The sequence below is a fragment of the Equus przewalskii genome, chromosome 20 (assembly GCF_037783145.1).
Source record: "Equus przewalskii isolate Varuska chromosome 20, EquPr2, whole genome shotgun sequence".
Classification (NCBI taxonomy): Eukaryota; Metazoa; Chordata; class Mammalia; order Perissodactyla; family Equidae; genus Equus; species Equus przewalskii.
The window spans coordinates 25154591-25162436 of NC_091850.1; positions in this window are offsets into that span (position 1 = coordinate 25154591).

A 7846-nucleotide genomic window follows, 5' to 3' on the forward strand; every position below is an offset into this window, starting at 1 on the left:
TTTCATTATGTATTTTTATACCCTCTTGATATGCGTATGACAATCATCAGTCTTGACGTCCAAACCAAATTTTGGATGGAGGTCCATGCACAAAGGTCTAAAAATATATAAAGAAGCTTTCTGGGGAACTACTTTTTTCTGGCATCGACATATTTAATGAGATCCTGGGAGGTTTCATAACTACTAGAACTTGAGAAGCAGGATTCTAAAGCAAGCCAATTATGCAGAATAGGACACCAACAGTAGCTTAATAACGTCACAGTCAAAAAGGAGAAAAAAGGAACAAGAAAATCTTACAGTTTCTCAATCGAGTTGTCAAATGTTTGCTGAGGACTTAATAGGAGCTCTCGTCTAGGCCTCAGGAACGTCACAGTGAACAGAACAGACAAAACTCCTGCCCTCCTGGGGCTATGGTGCATATTCGTGTGAAGATATCACAACGCAATTGAGAGTTTTCATTGGAAGGGTTGATTAGGAAGGATGTTTATCAGTGTCATTTGAAAAAGGACTTACCCTTATTTCCACTCAACATATAAAAATAACAAGAATTACATGGGGCTGGCCCTGTGGCCGAGTGGTTAAGTTCACACACTCCGCTGCAGGCGGCCCAGTGTTTCGTCGGTTCGAATCCTGGTCGTGGACATGGCACTGCTCATCAAACCACGCTGAGGCAGCGTTCCACATGCCACAACTAGAAGGACCCACAACGAAAAATATACAACTATGTACCGGGGGGCTTTGGGGAGAAAAAGGAAAACAATAAAATCTTAAAAAACAAAAAATAAGAAGAATTACAGTTAACACTTTTTGAGTACTTACAATGTCCCAGGCAATGTGCTTGGCCCTTCATGTACATTCCTAGGCATTCTAACATAGGCACTTGCACCAATATTTTTTTCCCTGTTGGCCCACTTGGATGTAATAATAGAAAGAACACTGCATATGAATTCAGAATTTTTGGACTCAATTGCTGATTTGACCGTTTGCTGGCTGTGTCATCTTTAGCAGCTCACTTGACTTTCCTCAGTCTCGATTTGTTTAAACAGGAATGTTGTCTTTACCCTGTCTTTCCAGAATCGTGGAGAGGATCAACTAACTTCTCACATGCTAAGCACTTAGGACAGAACGTAGTACATAGAAAAGCCTCAATAAACATCAGTCATGATTACTATGGCTATTTAATTATTTTATTATTACAGAATGTATGTAAGTAAAAAAACATTGCAATGTAAATTTAGCCTTGGGTATGGATTTCGTGGAGCACTAAGTTTTTCTTCCTGTTTAAATTTTTCTTGAGTAGAAACTACACAATATAACTTTATGCTCAAATTATTTTCCTTATTTATTGTACCATAAATTATGAAGCTAAGATTATGCTTTATCGCCTCATGTTCCAGTTTTTAAAATCTGAGCATACCACTCTGCTAGTAGCAAAAATCCAAATGTAGTTTTTACTACATAAATACCTGCTAATTAAAAACACAAGGGGCCAGCCTGGTGGCACAGTGGTTAAGTCCGTACATTCTGCTTCAGTGGCCCAGGGTTGCTGGTTTAGATCCCGGGTGCAGACCTACGTACTGCTTGTCAAGCCATGCTGTGGCAGGCGTCCCACATGTAAAGTAGAGGAAGATGGGCACGGATGTTAGCTCAGGGCCAGTCTTCCTCAAAAAGAAAAATTAATTATTTAAAAATAGATTTAAAAAAGTAAAAAATTTTTAAAGTGTACTTATTTTGCATAGTATCTTCCAGTTCTAGGCCAAAATATTTTTTAAAAAAACCTCTTACAATACCAGTTAGTATTAAAAGCATATGTAGAGCTACGTCATTGTTTTTAACCAACTTCATGGAACTACATTGCATAGGTGTAGTACCATCATTCACTCAAGCATTCCAGGGTTTTTTAGTCTTTTATAAACAATGTAAGAGTGTACATTCTTCACATATATACATCTTTGCATGCATTAACAAGAATATATGTAGGATGCATTCATAAAGTAAATTTACTGAGTCAGAAGTTACAGATATTTTATTTTTATTTTTTATATATGCAAGTTGCCTTCCAAAAGACTATAATAATTTATACCTTCACCAGCGATGGAAGTACTTTTATGCCCAACACTTCTGTTAACATTAATCTTAAAAACTGTCATTGGGGGGCTGGCCCCGTGGCCGAGTGGTTAAGTCTGTGCGCTCCGCTGCAGGCGGCCCAGTGTTTCGTTGGTTCGAATCCTGGGCACGGACATGGCACTGCTCATCAAACCACGCTGAGGCAGCGTCCCACATGCCACAACTAGAAGGACCCACAACAAAGAATATACAACTATGTACTGGGGGGCTTTGGGGAGAAAAAGGAAAAAATAAAATCTTTAAAAAAAAAAAAAAACTGTCATTGGAAGAGGTTGCACTTAACGGCCAAAAGGTGGCCGCTGAATTACTTGTAAATTTTTACCATGTGTGTTTGTCTCCATCCCCTAGAAAAAAGATAACTGATTTCTGAATACATTTACCTTTAGCTTCCATATTTGATATGTATTAAGTTGTTAAAGAACTGTGCCAATTAATTAAAGAAATAATTTTAATTATACAAAGTTTAATATGCCAGCCCCAGATTAGAAAGAGTTGGACAGACCTGATTTTAAATATCTATATTGTCGTTCATTCATTGAATAAATGTTGTTCAATGTTCATTCATTGAGTGTCATGTTAGCATTCAAAAGATCCAGAAGATGGCAGTATAATGATGTTTTTCCTAAAATTTAGAGCCAGAAAAAATTTAAGCAGGAGAATCTGAAAACATATAGATTGTTTCCATTTTTATTTTCTCTTTTCTTAAAAAGGTGCACGATCACAAGATGCAAGGCACAAAGAATGAGGAGAGGAGACTTCACACTTACAGGAAAGAGGAGCTGTGATGGGGTGGAAGGCATACCAGGCAGGAAATTCAAGGACTCCGCTTCAAATTTCAGCCCTTTGGGCAAGTCCCTTACTCTCTAAATCTGCATTTTTGTGTAGGTGAAATCGCCCAGCAATGCCCACGCCACAAGACCGTTGTGAAGACTAAATGAGATAAAATATAGAAACGTGGGCAGCACACTGGAGCACTAAGAATGTAATAAGCATTCTGGTTGTACTTTTAAAAATTCTTCTCTGTTAGAGATATCTGCTAAAATATTTATGGTTGAAATGATATGGCATCTTAGATTTGCTTTTAAATGCTTTTGAGAAAAAGAAAAATGTAGAAGTAAGGAGATAGATAAAACAAGATTGACAAATTATTGATAATTTTTGGAGTTGCTGTGATGAGACTAAACAGGTTCACTATACTATTCTGTTTGTGTGTAAGTTTAAAATGACCATTTATACACACACACCTCACCCTGGCTGAAATGCAGAGAACGAGTTGCAGGCAGGTAATAGTGGAAGCAGAGGGTAGTTAGAACACTATTGCAGTGGTCCACGGAGGAGGTGACAGTGGCTTAGACCGGACTGGTGGAAGTGGAGATGTTAGAGAAGTGAGTGGACTCAGAATACTATGGAGGTCAAGTTGACAAGACTCCTGGTGATTTGGGATAGGGAGGGGGTGATTTGGGGTGGAGGGAGGTGGAGGGAAGAGGCACTGCCAGGAGAAGTCCTGGGTTTTGGCAGCATTATGATGGGTGCATGGAGGCTGGGGAGCAGGTTTGGGAAGAGTTCCTTTTGCCAGGATAAGTTTGAGATTTCTATCAGGCCTGTTATGGAAATGTCAAGTGAACAATCGGCTGGAGTTCGCAGCACAGGTCAGGGCTAGAAATGGAGATTTGGTGGGCGTCAGTCATGAAGGCCACAGTTATGGTCAGAAGACTGAGTGATGTCGCTGAAGAGTGAAAAAATGGCGAAGGGACCTCAGGATATGTTTAAAGACTGAGCAAAGGAGAAAGCAGCAGAGCATCGATGTCCCCGTCTGTACAACAGAATTGTCATAGGGCTATTGGAAGGACTATATATGAGTTTTGTATGTAGAACCCTTTGTGGCACATAGTAAGTGTTCAGTAGCCATTATTCCTCTTTGTCCCATTCGTTTTTAGCAGGTGACCTCTCCTCCTACTTCCTTGAGGAAAGCAGAAAACAAAGGCCATCAACTTCCTGCTCCCCTCCACAAACCTACTTGTAAGTCTATCAGTCATTCTCTCTTCCTTCGCTGTCAGAAAAAGACAAATTCCCTTTCCTCTTCAAAGTTCATTTTTCCCAACAGGCTGTCACTTCTATTCCTCCCACCTCTTCTGGGACATTGCCCTAACAATTATGACATTCTGTCTTATACTTTCTATTCTTTCCCCTTTATAGATGCTTCCTCTCAGTCTATAAGCATGAGCTCATTCCATCTTTAAAAAAAAAAGTCTGGGGGCTGGCCCAGTGGCGCAGCAGTTAAGTGCGCACGTTCTGCTTTGGCCGCCCTGGGTTCCCAGGTTCTGTCCCTGGTGCAGACATGGCACCACTTGGCAAGCCACACTGTGGTAAGCGTCCCACATATAAAAAAGTAGAGGAAGATGGGCATGGATGTGGGCTCAGGGCCAGTCTTCCTCAGCAAAAAAAGGAGGATTAGCAGATGTTAGCTCAGGGTTAACCTTCCTCAAAAAAAAAAAGTCTTTCTCATTGCTTTTAGTGATTTTTCTCCAGAAAGTGCTTCTAAATTTTTATTGTGCATATGAAATTTCAAGAAATCTTGGGGGGCTGGCCCCATGACCGAGTGGTTGAGTCTGCGCGCTCTGCTGCAGGCAGCCCAGTGTTTCGTTGGTTCAAATCCTGGGCGCGGACATGGCACTGCTCATCAAACCACGCTGAGGCTGTGTCCCACATGCCACATCTAGAAGGACCCACAATGAAGAATATACAACTATGTACTGGGGGGCTTTGGGAAGAAAAAGGAAAAAAATAAAATCTTTAAAAAAAAAAATGGGCCAGCCCGGTGGCGCAGCGGTTAAGTTCGCACGTGCGGCCTGGGGTTTGCCGGTTTGGATCCCAGGTGCGGACATGGCACCGCTTGGCAAAAGCCATGCTGTGGCAGGCGTCCCACATATAAAGTAGAGGAAGATGGCACAGATGTTAGCTCAGGGCCAGCCTTCCTCAGCAAAAAGAGGAGGATTGGCAGTAGTTAGCTCAGAGCTAATCTTTCTCAAAAAAAAAAAAAAGAAAGAAATCTTGCTAAAATACATATTATGATTCAGTAGATAGCCGGGGGGCTGGGGGTACAGAGCTGAGATTCTCCTGAATGCTGACGCTGATGCCACTGGTCCACTTTGAGTAGCAAAGCCCTGAAGCAGTGGTTCTCAACCTTCGCCGTGTATGGGAATCACCTAGAGAGTTTTAAGAATGCTGATCTCTGGGTGCCACTCCCAGAGATCTTGATATCTTTGACCTGGGCTGTGGGCTTGGCATCAGGATTTTTTAAAATCTCCCTCAGTGATTCTAATGTGCAGCCAATATTGAGAACGCCTGCTAGCTAGAGGGTGGGATTATGAACGACTTCCTACATCATATATTTCTACAGTGTTTGAATTTTTTTCCAAATATTATATTACCCTAGATTTTTAAAAAAGGCATCAGTAGAAAAATAGGGAAGAAAAGGAAAAGGAAAGGAGGAAGAAGAGAGGAAGAAAACCCTTTCCTTGACCCTGTAGGAACAGCACTTTCTTCTTCAAATTTCTTGGCGTGTCCACTTCCTTACTTCCCACTCACACCTCAACCCTCCTCAGCTTGGCTTCTGTGCCCTTTTCTCCCTAAAACTGTACTGATAAGGACCACACAATGCAAGGCGACACATCTAGTTCTCATCTTACTGATCTTTCTGTTCTCATCACTTTGTCCCCAACACCCAGGCTACTGTTGCGACAGGATGATATTTGAAGTATTAACTGATGCGCTTTTTTATTAATAGTATTTCCTCCTCTCTTACTACATCCCTTCACCCAATCCACTTATGGGAAGTGGGACACATATTAAATGCATGCAATATTCAGATCTTTCCTTGGGTTTTATTGGTCATCCTGGGGCCTAGAGGTGGGGGTGGGGATTTACCAAGGACTGGGGATAGAGAGCCCTTCCGGAAGAGGTGTACAACACGTCAGTATCTTCATCTATTCTCCTTTCTCTCTGCCTCTGATATCCCGGAGAAATGTATCTAGTCTGTGGGGCCTAGAGACACGGGAATGTCAAATCAGGACCCAAGCCAAAAATTATAGTGCATTAACCCCTAGCAAAATCATTGTCTCATTAGTGACAGAATGATATTGTATATACCAGTGACACTGGGCAGGAAGAAGAAAGGATTGAGGTTTGAGAAAAAAAAATCAAGCCTCAGCCATGGAGCAAAGAGAACGAAGCACATTTTGAAAATGACATCTTTTAAATTTAATCAGGTATGACTTACCGACAAAATGAGAAGCATTAGATACGGAAACCTATAGAGCGGCCCTATCTTAAATGGCTAAAAGTTTTCACCTCACTATCACATTACAAAATTTTAGTGCCCAATTTCCAGTGCCCAATTTTCCAGCAGGAGATGAATAATAAGTTTAATGAAACTGATAATGAAGGGAAATTATCCCAGCCTGTATTCCTGGCCCAGATTGAAAATATCTTTCTCGGAGCAGCAGAAAACAGGTTTGCAGCCCAGGCTGTATCGGGTTTTTCAGAATGTGACCTCTGGGTCTCCTGCCTCAGTGGGAGTTCCTGTTAAGGGCTGTTCCTCAGGCCCACCCACACCTACTGAACCAGAATCTCTGGGGGGAAACTTAACAATATGCAGTTTTAACAACCGGCTCAGGTGATTTTTACACACACTCAAATTATAAAACCACTGCTTTAGAATTTAAGGAAACTTGCCAAAAGGGTATGAAGAATGTTGACATCTTGCATTGGAGATGATAGTCTAGCATATAGAATAATAGAAAACATTATAGCCCCTCATGTGTAATTTAGGGTTGAGAGTAGGCAATACCCAGATCACAATTCACAACCTTATTTTATTTAAAGGAGTGCATAATCTAAAATCCTCTCTTCATGGAAACATGATTTAAAATCCTCTTTTCAGTTCAGGCAATTACCACTCCCCCACAACCCCAATTAAAATAATTTATATCCTATAAATAAGTAGGTAAAAATTATGATTAAGGTGGTAGGAGTGAACATTTGATGTTTGCTTTGGGGTCATCTGGTGACTTTATCTTCCTCTTCTGGGCCTCTGATACTCTTGATATTCTTTGATATTGTGGCAAACTGCTGCTTCTCCCCTTCTTCCTGGACATCTGGCCACTCTGCTAGTGACTGCATTTCACAACTTCCTTTGCAGTTATGTGTGGCCATACGACCAAGTGTGAGCCAATGGGGTGTGAGTGAAAGACATATGTAATGTCCAAGTCATTTCTAACTTAAAATCAGGCCTGTTTCTCTGGACTTTGGCGTTTCTCACCTTTCTGTAAATTGGATCAAGGAAATGAGAGAGATGGGCCTCAATGGTCCAGAAAAGGACAATGCCCAGGAGATGGAAGAACAAGATGGAAGGAGCTTAGTTCTTGATTAACCCTACTGGGAACGGCTGTCCATCAGCCTAGACAGGCTGACTTGCTACATGACGGGGAAATAAACTCCTATATTATTTAAGCTGCTCTTTTTTTGCCTTCTCTTTGCTATGGCATCTTGGCCTTTTACCGTAACAAGTATCAATAACTACCCTTAGCCAGTTGTACTTAAAGCCACACATTAAATCAGATTCCTGAAATCCTTGGTAGACAGTGTCATGTTTATCTTCCTCAACTATCAAGTCAATTTAGACACTTTGTTTACATGGATCTGATAAGTAAATATTAGA